We start from the raw sequence: 16799 nt of genomic DNA on the forward strand, positions 1-16799 counted from the left end.
TATGGAGTTTCCCCTGAAAATTAAAAATAGAACTACCATGTGATTCAGCAATCTTATTTCTGGTTATATATCTAAAGGAAATGAAGAAAGGATCTCAAAGAGATATCTGCACCCCTATGTTCAGTGTGGCTTTATTCAAAATAGGCAAGATATGGAAACAACCTAAATGTCAATAGATGAATGGATAAAGAATATTTGTATGTACACACACACACACACACACACACACACACACACACGAATATTATTCAGTCATGAGAAAGAAGCAGTTTGCCATCTACAACATGAATGGATATGGAGGGCATCAGGTTAAATGAAATAGGCCAGACAGAAAAAGACAAATAAGCCAGACAGAAAAAGAGTCCCTGATACGTGGACTCTAAAAAAAAAAGTCAAATTCATAGAAACAGAGAGTAGAAAACTATTTTCCAGGGGCTAGGTAGTAAGGGAAATAGGAAAAAAAAATGTTGGTATTTTCAGGCCAAACTCTTACTAAGTAGTCTAGAACGGTGAACATTTCCTGCCTCCCAACTTTCCTGGGACCCAAGTCTTGTGCAGTTCAATATTTACATAAAGCTATCATCTGTTTATGAATTCAACAAAGACACACCAAGTACTATATACCGAGGAAAGTTGTAGGCTCTGTGATGGAAAACAGGCAGAACATTTTCTCTTTCCCTGAGTAGCTTAGTCTGGTTTAGCAGGCACAGATCATCACAGTACTGGGTGGAAAGTGTTTAATGCCATAAGCCAGAAAGACATCTAAACAAACGAAAGGCACTGAGGGATTTCAGCAACAAGATGGGCCGCTGCTGATTAGAGGAAGCAAGGACAGCATCATGAATCAACGTCTGAGCATGACTTGAGAAGATGGTTCGGGATGGAGTATGTGTCAGTGGAGAGGGCTGTGCACCCCACACAGAGGAAAAGTCATCACAGAGGCCCAGGGATGGTATGCAAGGAACAGGAAGTGGTGCCATCTTGTCAGATATTGCACAGAGGTAGGAAAGGGAGTTCTGGGGATGACTGGTTGATGTGGAGGGTTTAGAAACCAGTCTGAGGAGCTGTTATTCTCTTTGATACTGTTCATCCAGAGAATGTTCTATTCTGTTTTTAGGGCAATCTTGGGGGCGCCTGGCTGGCTCAGTCAGTTGAGTGTCCGACTTTGGATCAAGTCATGATCTCACTGTTCATGGGTTCCAGCTCTGCGTCAGGCTTTGTGCTGACAGCCCAGAGCCTGGAGCCTGCTTCGGATTCTGAATCTCCCTCTCCCTCTGCACCTCCCCTGCTCACACTCTGTCTCTCTCTCAGAACATTAATTTTTTTTAAAAAAAGAGCATCTGGGCAAATTAATAGAATGGATTTGGGGAAAGAAAAGGAGTTAAAGTTCTCTACATAGAACTCCATTATACCCTTAGACCTTACAATCCCCAGAACCCTCCCTTTCAGATTCACTACCTAGCTAGCAATAAAAAACAAGCCACACATCTTTGGGACACCTGGGTGGCTCAGTTGGTTGGGTGTCCAACTTTGGCTCAGGTCATGATCTCACAGTTCGTGAATTCAAGCCCTGCATCAGGCTCTGTGCTGACAGCTGAGAGCCTGGAGCCTGCTTTGGGTTCTTTGTCTCCCTCTCTCTCTCTGTCCCTCCCCTGCTGTGCTCTCTCTCTCTCACAAAAATAAATAAATAAACAGTAAAAAAAAATTTTTTTTAAATAACAAGCCACACATCTTAGATGCCATTTCTTCTATGAAAGCTTCTTTGCCCTGAAAGGTTTTATGCTCCTTCTGTTAATTCCCAACGCCCTGGGTGCTAAGTCTTATCCTAGCATTTGTGTTACCTGATACTGCAGTTTAATGGAGGACTTCTACACCTTCTCACCAAGTAGAAAACACACTGAGATCCCATTATTATTAATCATTTATCTTCAATGCCTAACAGTGCCTGCAACTTGGTAGGCCCAGAATAAATGTTTACATCACTCTTTGACCATCTGAGTGAATAGATGTTTGAATGAATGCATAAAACTTTGAATTGGAAAGTGTTTTAGTCAGCTCTGGCTGCTATAGCAGAACTCCATACCATGGCTCGAACAACATTTATTTTTCAAAGCTCTGGCAGCTGGGAGGTCCAAGATCAAGGTGCTGGCCGATCCAGTACTTAGTGCCTGGGTGAGGACCTGATTCCTTGTAGGCAGACACCTGCCTTTTTGCCATATCCTCTTATGGCTGGGAGTTGGGGGAGGTAGAAAGCTCTCTGGTGTCTCTTCTAAGGGCTATAATCCCATCACGCAGACCCCACCCTCATGATCTCATCTAAATGTAATTACCTCCCAAAGGCCTCACCTCCTAATTCCATCACATTAGGGGTTAGGGCTTCAGTATATGGATTTGGGGATGTGGGGGCACAAATTTTCAGTCCATAGGAAAGGAGGGAGGAAGCACTGCTGAAGCCTACTCCCAGAGAACTAGCGGTAGACCAGATGTTATGATTTCTGCCTCCTCTCACTTCCCACACTGCTCACTGTTTTGTACACTTGGCACCGAGAACCATTCATCTTAATGGCTGGCGAGTTATTAACCTAAATTTGACTGTTTCTAGGCTGTCTGGAGTCGTTGCTGTTGAGTATGTGTTAGCATAGAGGTTAGGAGATTGGGCTTTGGGCTCAGACATGCTTGAATCTTGTATCTGCTGTTTCTTAATTGTGTGACCATGAGCAAGTCAGTTAATATCTGTCTCAGGTTTTCATTTGTCATTTTGGGGAAATTACGATACCTGTTGCAAATTGCTGGTGGGAGAAGATAAACCATATAACGTGTTTGGCTCAGTTTCTGGCACACAGTGAATAATCAGTACACGGTAGCTCTTATAGCAGTCCATTCAAAGATGGATTTATGCTAATTATTTTTACCAACACTTGGACACTGTCTGTCTGTGAGACAAGGCACCTTTAGTTTTGTTAAGAAGCAGCCTAGTGAAATGGTTCGGCACATATACTCCAGCATATGTTCAAATCCCAGTTCAGCCACTTACTAGTTCTGTGACCTTAGATAAATGTCTTCACCTCTGTGTGCCTCATGTTTTCTATCTGTAAAATAGGGGTACTAATAGGAGCAATTGTTCTGAGAATAAAATGAAGTGATATGTGTAAAGTGCTCAACACAGCATTTACTTTATTATTTTATTGTAGAGAAATTCGAGTTACATGCTAGTTGAAATTTGAGGTAGGGAATGAAGGAGTAGCAAGCCAGAGGCCATACAGACCTCTAATTCAAACATTAATTATTCAGTGGCAAGATTTTTTTACCTGGTGATGAATGATTATTGATTTACAGCAAAATACCCCAAACAGTAAATAAAAAATTCTCTTAACCTTGCTAGCATGCACGAAAATAGTGATTACCCAAAGTAAGCCAGTATGCAGATACTGACCATCTAACATGGGCAACTCACTCAGAAACATGATTTTCATTAATTCTCTAAATTACCTAAATCAAAACATTTCATTCTTTATAGGTGTATATAAGGGTCTGTGGTGACTGAATTAAATTACACTTGTTTTATAATATAGTGTTCTGATGTGTAACAGACTATCAAAGGAACGATCTTTACAAGGAAAACTTTAGAATATTGTTAAGTTACTCACTGCATGACCTATTTAAACAGCTCAGATTCTTCTTGTTGTAGACTGCGTAATTAAATTTTAAATGGAACATGATAAAGAAATTATACTGGTGATCTCCAGAGATTTTGATACCCTATTTGGCTCTTTATAAGAGTATAGCAGAGGCATACTTTAAAATTTAATAAAGGCCTGCCCTAATTTTTTTCCTTTTAGATTTTCCTTATCTGCTCTATAATTCAAAGCTATGTGATATTATCCATGTGTTCCCTGAAATAAATGATCAAAATAAAAATTCTTTAAAGCGCATTTATCCCAATTTGAGAATTCCATTATTTGCACATGAGAGCTTTTGAGTAGTGGTTGAACTCTTTTAAGATACAACCTGCCATTTCCTGAATTTGTCACCATAGAGAATTGGGGCTTCATTCATTCTGTTTGTGGAAGCATTCATACCTTCAGAGCTTCTAGAGCAAAAGGGTAGGAAAATGGTTTCCATTGAAGGTATAATTTTGCAATTAGAATTCCTTATTTGCTATGTCAGAGTTGCTCTTCTTGGGAAGATTGAAGGGAACATGCACACCCTCACACACACACACACGCACACACACACATACAGGCACATACACACAGGCGCGCGCACACATAGGCACAGCCTGCAGGAAGCAAACCTCGTGCTCCAGCATCCAAAGGGCCATTGTGGCCTCTTGGGTAAATAGTTTTGTTTCATAATCTTCCACTGTTCGTTTTCTTTTGTATTCAGAGGGAAGCTGACAAGATAAAATTATGTGTTAAATACAATTTTTCTCATATTTACTTAAAACCACTTTGTTGTAGAAAGCATACACATTGGGAGAAAAAACTGCTCTCACTTCCCTGAAGGGTTTCAGATTTTGCTGTCCACTGAGCTTTGACAAAATACCAGGTGGGAGAATTTCTATCCCTGTTCAGGGATGGTTTGTTTTTTATACCTTCTCAAACATTTACCTCCACTGATGTTTGGAATTTTCAAGCTACCGATATTCTATAAATCAATAAAATTCATTTTTATTCATATGCATAGTTTTAAACCTCATAAACCTTTCTTTTCAGATTCGGTTTGTGAATGTTTCTGTTATGTATTTCCCTTTTTCCTTCTTTCTGGCAAAAATACAGATTTCCTTTTGGGCCCAAACCACTCAAGCATCCTATGTTGTTTTCATTTTTCAAATAAGCAATATTAAACTCACATAACACTATATAAAACCAAACTGAGGCAGTGACACAAGCCAACAGAGAAAATAAATTCACCCTTTAGCCTGACTATTCATCCTTAAACCTCTGCTTGTCATGCTTTTCTGGGGGGAGAGAGGATGTAACTTTAGGGAGTCGTGCTGAGCTACATAAAAGAGTCTAAAGAGAAATCTATATTGGGACCGTGAGTATCCAGTGAATAAGTGGAAACTACCATTATAATGTGATATTTGAGACCCTTCTTCATCCAGATTCAGACCAATGGAACCAGTATTTACAAGAGTGATGTCTGGTGGTTCACAATTCATTATAGTCACTGAGTTCCCCTTCTAAAGTAACATCATTCCCAAATGAAGCTTTCAGAGAAACAGGTTTCTGTGGTGAGTTCACAGTTAAAAAAATATGTGATGAGTAAGGAAGACGATTATTCACATAATAAATAGTGTAATTTTTAAATGACTCCATTGGTATTAACAATATCATTACGACTAGCTGTGTCATTGACCACCCATATGAGCGAGTAAATATATAAAGCTCTACAGAGGTTACAAGGTACCATGATCCCTGCCTTTGAGAACCAAAAGACTGTAAAGGTGAAAACAAGAATTACCATAGGAGAAAGCATGCTCTTCCTTAGTTCCCACCGCCTCGCACAGAGTCTATCACATGAGAAGTTGGGAATATGTTTATGGAATGCATTGAGTATTATGTAAATTGACCAAATATATATGTTCAGAAGAGAGAAAGAACATATTTTATATGACAATTAGAAAAGCATCACGATGGAGGATGTGGATCTTTTGGGAAAAGCAACAGCAGTCACAAAGCAAAGAGCAAGAAATAGGGAATGTTCTGAAATGGAGATTCAGCCAGCTGGTTTCAACCAGATGGTTTGTCGGGAAAATAGTAAAATAGGGGATTAGAAAAGTAGGTAGAAGCTAGCCTGCAAGCTTTAAAATGGTAGAAAGAGTTTTCCTTTGGTTTGCTTTGCTTTTAGTAAGCTGTTGGAGGCATTTGAGCAGGATGAATGTATGATTCAGAGAGTGTGTTAGGAAGGTAACCTGAATGTGTCCTGCAAAATGAACCCCAATGGGAAGAGCTCCACCAGCCCACAAACTACCTGAGCACTAGCTTGCTCCCCTTTTTATCCTCCAGCACCTAGCACAGTGCCTATAGCACATAGTAGGTGCTGAAATATGCACCAAAGGAATTAATGAGTAAATGGAAGATGAACTTCCTAAATAGCTCACATGAGGATAATAAATGCATGAACTAGACTGGGCTCTGTAGGAAGAAAAAAGCAGTGGTTGATTGCAGAAAATACTGGGAAGAACAAGTCAATAGTATTTTCTTAGGCCTGAGCGACAAAGGAGAGAGAGCAAATGACTGTCAAGTTTCCAGTTTGGGAATGTCATGTCCCACAATGTTTTTGTCCCACAAAAACCAGGGAGGTCTGGAGGAAGAGTTTGCTGGAGAATGTGGTGCTACAAGGAGGGTTGTTTGATACTGAGTTTGGGATCAAGCCAGATATCTAGATGAACGTTCCCTGTGGTCTTGAGAGTTCTTTGCACAGAAGTCTTGTAGTCATTTCGAACACGCACACAGATTCTGTGGCTGCATAGTAGCATCCTTTGCCAAGTTAGTGAGATGCAAGTTTGATAGGAAGTCCTCGAGGACAAACAATGTTGAAGCAGAGATAAGTGTAATACATAACTGGTTTCTAATTCATTCTGGCAATTTCTCAGGGGAATAAAGTGAAGAATTCTCTGGGGTGACTTACACATTCGACTGTGCTTTCCTTTTAAACACCCACCTCAATTGCCATCTTGTTCCTAACGTTCACTATGAAACTTTGGTGCTTAACGCTGTTCAGAGGGTTCTGTTGGCCACAGAGTCATGTATGCAGCCTGCTCTCATTTGGCCTTGGCCTGGTGCTGCTTGGCTAATTCCATCATGACTGGAGTTTTATCTTTTCTGGGTTCTTGCCTGAAGCTCTGGCAGCTGACAGCGTTCAGTTGAGAAAGTTCGATCCAAGTTCAACTTTCACGATGCAAGAGTTTCTCTCCTTAATATCACGGTGAATTGAAACCCAAAAGGAGTGCAACATTTTAGCTGTTTCTTTTGTAACCTAACTATAGTATTGCCTAAATATTATAAATTAAGCTTTCCTATAGAAGAGCAGAGATTAGTTTGGGAATGCTTTGGGAGAACTTTAGGTATACATTTAAGGGAAATCGATCACAAAAGAGGCTATCCGGTAGCTTACAGCCCAGTGGTTGTTGAACCTTGTAGATTCAACGCGTGTCCATTCAGACATTGTACAACGATGCTTGTGCAGGTGAAAACACTGTGCTCCTGTTGTAGCTAGGAAGTGGTCCCCCCTTATCTGTGGTTTCACTTTCCATGGTTCCAGGTACTCACAGCCAGTCACATCCAGAAGCAGATGATCTTCCTTTTGACATACGGTCAGAAGGTCACTAGTAGCCCCATGCTGTCACAACGCCTACATCATTCGCGTCACCTCATCTCATCATATAGGTATTTTATCATCTCGCATCATCACAAACAAGTAAGGGTGAGTACAGCGCAGAAGTCATTCATTTACCTTTCATTATGGTATCTTGTTATAATTGTTCTATTTTATTGTTAGCTATTGTTGTTCATCTCTGATGCCTGATTTATGAATTAAACTTTATCGTAGGAAGAAACGCAGCATATGTAGGGTTCAGTACTGTTCAAGGTTCAAGGCTTCAGGCAACCACTGAGGGTCTTGTAATGTGTCTCCTATGGGTAAGGGGAGACAGCTGCATTATGTTAGAATCGGGAAGTGAAGCCGCACCAAAGAACCATGGTCTGGAGCACAAGAAGTCAGAGAGTCTCAGCCCAGTGACTACAAAGGGCCCTTACGTATTTCTCTGTTCTCTCTTCCTCTCTGCCTCTGGCTGGCTTCTGTCCCTTCTCTGATATACGTGTGTAGTGTAGTTGACTTTCAGAAAGTAAAAGGAAGCAAAAAGACCTTTAGAAGGACCAAGGATAAGGAAATGGTTACTCTCACTCAATACAAAAATTCTCCAAAAATAAATGTTTTCCCTTAAAAAGTTACTCTCTGTGAAACAGTAGTCCTATTCTAATACAAAAATCGCCCGAAATTGCAAAGTAATCTGTACAAGAATTGTGAAAATATCCTTGTGTTATGTGAATGTTCTGCCCCCACTATACACCCCAGCCTGTTACTTTTTGGTATGTTGAATGATAGAACTTTAGAACTAAATGGAGCTTATTTTGTGTCATCTTCTTGTTTTACAAGTGACCAGACTGAGTGTCAGAGAGTCAAAAGGACGTCCTCATGACAACACAATTTGGGCTCACCGGACAAGCCTGTACTTGCTTGCTATGGATCAGCAATCATTTCAAGCTTGTTTGGGGGGCCACAGACCTAGAAACCCCTTTAACTACTTTCTGGCTGTCTGTACCTCACCCCACCCCCCAACACTTCTCTGGTAACTTCCAGATCCCTGGCCCTGGGGACAAAAGCTTTATTTTCAGTATCTGTTTATACCATGTTATATCATGTTGTACAACAGTGCCTCTCCAATTGTCCCGTGCCTGTAAATCACCAGAGGGTTTTGCTTAAATGCATATTCTGATGCAGTTGGTCCATAGTGAGACGTGACCTTCTGCATTTCCAAAGCTCTAAGGATTCCGGTCCTTGGACCACTTGGTGAGTGGTCACTTACCAACTTCTGATCCATGCCTTCGGGACTTGATGCTCTTATTCATATTATTCTACCCTATTTGTGGTTGGCTTGTCACTGTTTACTTTTTAAGAAGCAAACAGTACAACAGTACTACAAGTACCATATCATGGTAAATAGTACAAAGCACTTTGGAAACTAGGACTGCAGGAGGAATTTCTTTCTAGACTCCGAGTAACTATAAAACCACTGTAGAAGCCTGTGGATTGAAAAGAACTAAATAAAGGCAGTGTTCTATTATCAAGCCCGTATGAGTTTAAGATACAATATCAATCAGTTCTGAGTTTATGACAAGTAGCTATCATTGCAGGAGAGACCAGAAGTTTGGCCATGAGAAAGTTTTTATTTTGCAAATATGAAGTCTTATTTATGTCAAGTAATTGAGTTCCCAAGATATTATTCTCATTCTGTACAGTGACTGTAGACCATATAAGTCTAGGTAGTATGACAGTGTGAATAGATATATTCATATTCACATTCAGGAATCAGCTTCAACACCGTCGTCAATTCACGGGCTGTGGAGCTGATTTCTGGAAACTGACATTTATTGACTGTGCAGATGTTAAAATCGTCTTTGTTTTATTTATTCCATATGAAGCTGCAACGTATTATAGGAGCAGTATTGCTTCTCTCTTTCTACCTCTATTCCTATTCATCCTGTCCCTGTTACTGAAGTAAACTGAGGTGTCTCAGATAGCAATCTCATTTGGAATGACTCAAGAGGGATAGAGAGGGAGACAGGTAACACTGAATATTCAGAATTCAATAATGGAAAATAATCATGTTAGTGGAAAGCCAGCTGTTTTTCATTTTCTAATAGGCATGTGATGTTGATGAAAAACAGCATTCGAGTAAAGTTTACCAAGAAGAATCGGTTTGATTCAGGGTCTTATACTATTTTGCAGAATAGGAAATGGTATTTAGCTTTAACAAAAAGCTGAGCAGTACAGCCAGTCCAAAGACCCAAATGCCAAAGGATCATCTTTAAATTTGAAGAATGGAAAATGCAAGTGTCTTCTATTTAAGGCACCGCATGATAATTCTTTCAGAGAATATGCCTGTGTTTTCTATGTCCTTCAAATTTCATTTGAATGAATACTTTATGGGTTTGCCTGACACTTCGGGATATGTTAAAAATACCATCGCAAACATACCAGGCAGCTTAGGTTTAGAAGATTCTCAATTTGAAATTTTTTTTTTAGCATTCTGCTGTTTTCCTACTCGGAAAAAAAAATGGAGTTTTGCAACAATTCAGTTACTTTTCTGTGTCTCCCCAGTAAGTTTGTAAGTTCAGTGCGTTTCCCCCAAAGCTAATCCTGAGTCAAAGACTAGAGTCAAAGGACGTGAGGGAGTGCAGAAGTGATGGAGGAAGAGAGGACAGCCCATGAACAGATGCTCATGAGGGTTACTTCTTGGACCACAGGGCCCCAAGCACAGGGGACACCTGTGGGACACTGTCCCACTGAGGGGTAAGCCAGATTGGGTATTTTCCACAATGGCTTGTCCGTCAGTGGTTGATGGCACCCTGGGAACATTCATTCTTGGGCACTTCACCTTCCCCAGGCTCAGGCCAAGCACTCCAAAGGCCAGAAAAAAGGCTCTTTCACTCCCTCAAAGACCAAAAGAGGCAGGAATTCACAGGCTTCTAGGGAAGGATCTGCAGGACACCCTCAGGGCAAACGAGGAGCATTAAAGCAGGTTTGGACAGTACCTGTCTCATCAGCGTGTCACCATTCCGTTCCCAGCACTCGTCCTAGTGCCTGGAACCTGGCAGGTCCTTAGTAAATATTTATTCAGTGAGTGAAGGAAATAAGGAAGGGGAGGAGGAGAGGGGAAAAAAATGCATGACAGGTAGAATTGGAAAAACTGGCATTGACCACACGTTAGCCAACAATATGGATACATGGAAGACTAGAGAGCGCTTTTTTTTATTTATTAATATGAAATTTATTGTCAAATTGGTTTCCATACAACGCCCAGTGTTCATCCTAACAGGTGCCCTCCTCAATGCCCATCACCCACTTTCCCCTCCCTCCCACCCCCATCAACCCTCAGTTTAGCACTTTTTTAAATGGTACTTTACTTCTGACTTAGGTCCCCAAGCTAATATCTAAATTTTATCCCTGTCAGATTTATTATGCATGTGGAAACAGGCAAAGGAAAGATAGGGTAAGCACGAGAGCAGAGAGCTCTGGGTATCAACCACCTCAACTCTAAGGGACCCGCACTAGGGGACTTACACTTTGGACATCCACAGTTACCCTGTATCCACTTAATTTTTAAAGAGATGGTCACCTCGGATTATTTAGTATATATGAATTTCCAACATTCCACTCAGTTTCTAGTTATTAGCGAATCTTCAAAGAGCTAGCTGTGTGGATTATCCGTGCTAAGTCCCAGATCAGAAAACAGGGAAAAGACTAGCTTCTTGGTTGTAGGGAGAAGGGTTGGGACAGCACATGACCAGCATCCAGACAAAAATGAAAAAAATCACTTTGGTTACTAGGAAGTTTGCAGAGAGCAAGTTCAGTACAACACAAGTGGGTTTCTTTACATTCTACTGACATTTTTGAATGAAGAGTCCAACACTCAGTAAATCACACAGATGTTTCAAATACATGGCACCAAGCGTAAGAATATCTAGAAACAGCGTGTAATGCTTGCATTTCTTATTCTAAGAGCTCTCATTATGTGAGTAGGTAATTACCACCGGAGAGTGTTTCTCTTTAACCAGACATGAATATGAGTGTGTTTATATGTGTGTGTGGTGTGCAGATACGTTGGGAGGAAGATTTGAGGGAGGGGTTCCTTCCAAAAATAAGTGTGTTGGGTTTTTTTCAATGTTTATTAATTTTTGAGACACACACACACACACACACACACACACACACACACACAGCTGTCAGGGAGGGGCAGAGAGAGAGGGAGACACAGAATCCAAAGTAGGCTCCAGGCTCTGAGCTGTCAGGACAGAGCCTGACTTGGGGCTTGAACCCACAAACTGTGAGATCATGACCTAAGCCGAAGTCGGATGCTCAACCGACTGAGCCACCCCAGCGCCCCATCATGTGTAGCTTTTGAAGCCCTCATGATTGTACCTTGATTCAGTGAATGTGTGAAAACATTCAAAGGGCCATTTCTCTAGCATACAACCTTCTCTCACTATGACAGCTGAATTAACTTCATAACTTATAGTCCACCTGTGCTCTTTTGTCCCTTTTTCTGGGGCGGTGAGTGATGTTGTTGCAGACAAATCACAGCAGAGGAAAAAGGCACACGTTGAGAAAGCAACATCAAACATGCAGACTTTGACAGTACTAGCAAAGGGTTAATAAGTTAGAAATCTGTAGTCCTTGCCAGAAACAGAAACACGAGCAAAAAGAGTTGGGCAATGATTGCTTCTTTTTTTTTTTTTTTTTTTTTCCTGAGTAGTGGAGAAATGTGCCACGGAGACACTGGGGCCCACATGGACCCAGAGTACTGAAGTGCTTTCATGCCCCCAGGCCTGCTGCACTCTCTCTCTCTCTCTGGGCCTCCCAAGGCCCTGGAATTGGGTGGCAAGCCAGTTACAGAGTGCTGTGGGAATTCAGCCCATAAACACTTGCTTTCTTCTCCAGGACTCCTAGCTCCTGACAATTTCCTTACACTGATTTATTGATTTAATTTTTGGTTGGCAATGGTGGTAGTTGTAAAGTAAATTTACCCCAGGAAAAAAAAAAAGAATATTTTGGGAATTCATTAATGCTAACGCTGAACGTGGATGCTAGACTCACTTTCCATCCGCCCAAACAGCTACATAAAACAAGCAAGTGACACCAAGCAAGTGACAACTAATTATCTCCTCCATTTATTCTGTTGGGATGATGGGAATTCAATGTTATACTCTTCTTAATAGTTAACCTTGGAAATCAAAAGTCAAATGACCTTCACTAGCACCGCATTTGTCACCCTGTTTGAATTTCAGCAAATGTATTTCTCTATCTTCCTTTTGACTTAGGGTTCAGAAAAAAAAAAAAAAAAAAAAAACCTTGGATGTATTTCTTCCCTACTCTGAATCCTGTTTATGTGTAACAAATTACCCCCAAAGCTTAGCAGCTTTAAGCAACAGACATGTGTATCTCAGTTTCTGTGGGTCAGGAATCTGGGCATGGCTTACCTGAGGGCTTGTGTTTCAAGATCTCTCACAGAGCTGCAAGTGAGAGTTTTTTTGGCAGGGGTATGATCTCATAGGAAAACTCAGCTGGGGAAAAACCCACTTTTAAGCTCATTTACATGGTTGTTGGAAGGATCCAGTTCCTTGTAGGCTATTAGAATGAGGCTCCACTTCCTGGTTTTCTGTTGACTGGAACCTCCCCCACTTTCCTGCTATGTGGGCCTCTCCATAGGTAACGTGGCTTCCAAGGTAGTGAGATATGAGGTATGGCCAATGAGATGGAAGTCACAGTCTTTTTTATAACCTAACCTCATCAGAGACATCCTATCACTGTTACTGTGTTCCCTTCATTATTAAAAGAGTCACAAGATCCAACCCATACTCAAAAGAGGGATTATCCAAGGGCACAAATACCAGATGGTGAGGATCATTGGGGGCCATTGTAGAGGTTGCTTACACAAATATGATTCCAAATTGCAATCTGATGGAGAGTTATTTTTTGCTGGAGTTGAAATGTTGTGTTCTAAGACCAACTCAATTGTTTGTGGTGATGTGGATTAATACCTTGATGGTGAAGAAGAAAGAAATCATAGGGCCAAGAAAAACGTGATCATTATTTCTTTGGTAATTGAAAACCATCTCACCATGGCTAAGAAGGAACCAGAGTTGAAGCTGAGAGTAGACTCAGAGTGGGACTCTATGTCTGCTCTAGGGTTTGATGAGACAGATATCCCTGTCAAAGGATCCCCTGTGAGGGGCAGAACCCCCACCTGGCACTGAAGAAAGAGTTGGTTGCGCCCTGAAAGGAGCAGGATCTAGGATCAGGGATCTAGATAGATGGCAGGAGCACAAACTTAACTTTGTACCACTTACTAGAATGAACAGATTCTGATAGGGAAAAACAGGGTATCTGCTATAAGACTGGATTTGGAAAGATCAGGATGCTTGGCTAGAGCCCTAGGCAAAACACTGTTCTCAAAAATCTAGTTCTGTGACTTACCCCAGATGACTGCTGAACCGGTTGACTCTGTAACTTGACCAGCTAGGGGCGGGCTAGCCATGGCCCAAAAGGGAGTGCTCTGTGTACACAAGAGTGAGAAAGTCCAGACTGTACTCATTATGAAGGGATGGAGTCAGTATGTCTTGGGCACATATTACCCTGGAATCCTGTTCGAGTACTGGATCTGCCTAGGTGTGTGACCTTGAGCCTCTTTAGGCACTTAGCCTTATTGGGTTTAGGTAGTTGATCTGCAAAATGAGCACTTTGTCCCTACTGTCACCAACAGAACCTTACAGAGTTTGCCAGTGTCTCAGGTGCAGCTAAATCCAATCCCATGTATAGACACTTCAGTGCACATGTTGTTTAGCTTCTTGGAAGTATTTGCTACCATTGGCCATTTCCTTCTTCTTGAAACACTTCTTCCCTCAGTGTGGGTGTATATATAATTTCAGGTGTCATTAGCAAATAGATGACCTTTGAATCTCGGGAGCGTATTTGGCCGGGGGAAGGTATCTTGCGTGTGAAGGGCAGAGAGCATAGACTAGCACCTCAGTAATTACATGTACTAAGGAACAGGGGGATAGGGGTATCTAGCACAGGTATTGACTTAAGAGGTAAGAAGGCAGCCATATTGGAGTGGATTTAGAAGGGAGTTGGAAATGAGCAAGTCTGGAAAATTCATTTAAGAAGCTCAGGATCATCAAGGGAGACAAGCGAGACGCGGTGGTCGCTGGTGGGAAATGATGGACTTTGAGGTAGGATGTCTCTCAAAGACAGGAGAGATACGCACATGTCTAAATGCATGGAAGGAAAAAGAGAGGATGGGGAGAAGGGGTTGCAGTCCTTGAGAAGACTGTATGGCAAGAGGGTATGGCAAGGATCAGCCAAAGAGAAGAGAGCCAACCCTTCCATTTAAACAGGATGGGGGCACCTGGATGGCCCAGTTGGTTGAGCGTCCAACTTTGGCCTAGGTCATGATCTCATGGTTCATGAGTTCAAGCCCCACATGGGCTCCCTGCTGTCAGCGGAGTCCACTTCAGATCCTCTGTCCCCCTCTCTCTCTCCCCCTCCCCCGATCGCATTCTCTCCCTCCCTCTCAAAAAAAAAAAAAAAAAAAAAAATCTAAACAGGATGGAAGAAAGAAAAGGTACTTGTGGCTTCAGATCAATCTGTGGGACTAGTGGCATCAGTGGGTCCCCCAGACATTCCATCCAAGAGTAGACTGGAACAGTACTAAGCTAGTGGCCCAGGAGCAGGGGATGCTGTTGATGAGCATGACACAGGGACGCAGGGCAGGAAGGACAAGGTTAGAGGTAGTGGGTGGAGATAACTCACTCCATTTCCCCTCCTTCCTGCCTTGGCCACCTGCACTTGGGCAGCGGGACGAGGAGGTGTGTGCAGCAGTACAGATAAGAGGACGGAGAAGAGTTTCCAACGTGGCCAGGAAGGGAGCGGTGCAAGCTGAGGGGCTGGGAGGGCTCCGTGGAGGAGGTGAGAGGCAGCCCGGGCCTGGGAAGGATGGTCAAGACTTAGGTACTCAGGGGAGGGAGGAAAGCGGGTCACAGACGCTCAGAACCTGCTCCCTGCCAGACCCTGGCACGTGTTCCCCAGTCCTACCTCGGCCTCTTGCCACGCGGGCTCGCAGTAGCTGGGCTCGCCAGGACGGTTCTGACGTTGGCAGTCTCTGCGCCAGCTGCCGAAACGGGGTCGGGGAGCCCGGGAACGGCGTTCGGGTTCGCGGGAGGTGCTGAGAGCCGGTGGGGGGGGGCGCCCCGTGAGGATGAGTGGCAAGTGGGGAGCATGGCAGCCCCTGGCACTGAACCCTCCGGGGCTATTTCTGCCCCTGACGTCCAGGAAGATGTGGCGCAAGGGCCCGCGGCCGGTATCGGCGGCTGTTCTCGGACGGGAGCCCGGGAAGGTGGCCCTTAACAATGTTGACAAATTTCTGACGGGGCCGTTTCAGCATGTTAATGTGCTTGCTCAAACAATACGTCTCCATCTTGCGCTCTTTCCCCCTGCTGGTGCGATGGAGAAAACCATAGCGACCGAAAGTGCAGGATTTATACAAATGGCGTGGCGGGGGGTGGGGGTAGGAGCAGGGGGCCCCCTCTGGGAGGAATTTACCTTTTAGAACGAGAGGGGGAACAGGTGCTCTGGAAATGGCTTGTAACTGCATGAGGGCGGGGGTGGCGTCCCTGAAGGGAAAGGTTACTTAGATTAACAACACTCCGCTGCAAGTGTTGACATCCTGGCTCAGTCACTAAAACAGGTGGCTGTCGTTATGGCCGCTCGCTCATGATGGGAAGATAATACCGGCTGCGAGAGATTTATGTAGACCCCAGAAAGATGAAATTGCACATCAAGGAGGAAACAAGGCATAAAGAGGGCCAACTGGGGGATTTTCTCTCCCCACAGGACCGCACGCGGTGCTCGGGAATGCTGTGGCATGTGTCCCCTCTGAGAGGGTTATGTTACCTACCCCACTTTCATCTTTCATTCGGGTTGATTCAGGTATCATTTGGGGAAGATTTTTTCCTCTTTGGGTGTTTTTCTTCTGTTTAAGAGAGTATTAAGCACAAAAATGAACTGTGCATGGCAGAACTTACTCCTCTCCTTTTCTTACAAATAACGTTGGCTGCCCCGTAGACCATCGGGAACGGGGAGTTGTCTACAAATAATGATGAGGTCATGAAGACATTCCCATGCCGTGTGGGGTGACTGATGGGCACAGGCGCCCTATGCTTCTTTTCTTAAAAAGATTAAGTCTTAGGGGCACCTGGGTGGCTCAGTCGGGTAAGCATCCAACTCTTGATTTCGGCTCAGGTCACGATCTCACAGTTCATGAGTTCGAGCCCCACATCGGGCTCTGTGCTGACAGTGCGGAGCCTGCTTGGGATTCTGTCCCTCCCTCTCTCTCTGCCCCTCCGCCGCTTGCTCTCTATCTCTCTCCCCACCAAAAAACATAAAAGATGAAGTTAAAAAAAAAAGACAAAGTCTAAAAAACATTGTCTGTATTTAGTAAACACTGACATGGT

General features: G+C 43.1%; 1 protein-coding gene across 2 annotated transcripts in view; it reads left to right on the top strand.

Annotated features, from left to right (window-relative positions):
- Positions 1–16799, top strand: part of CELF2 (CUGBP Elav-like family member 2) — an 844193-nt gene that overhangs the window by 440540 nt on the left and 386854 nt on the right. The gene's annotated exons all lie outside the window — the stretch shown is intronic.

The sequence above is a fragment of the Panthera onca genome, chromosome B4 (assembly GCF_046562875.1).
Source record: "Panthera onca isolate mPanOnc1 chromosome B4, mPanOnc1 haplotype 2, whole genome shotgun sequence".
In the NCBI taxonomy this organism is placed as follows: domain Eukaryota; kingdom Metazoa; phylum Chordata; class Mammalia; order Carnivora; family Felidae; genus Panthera; species Panthera onca.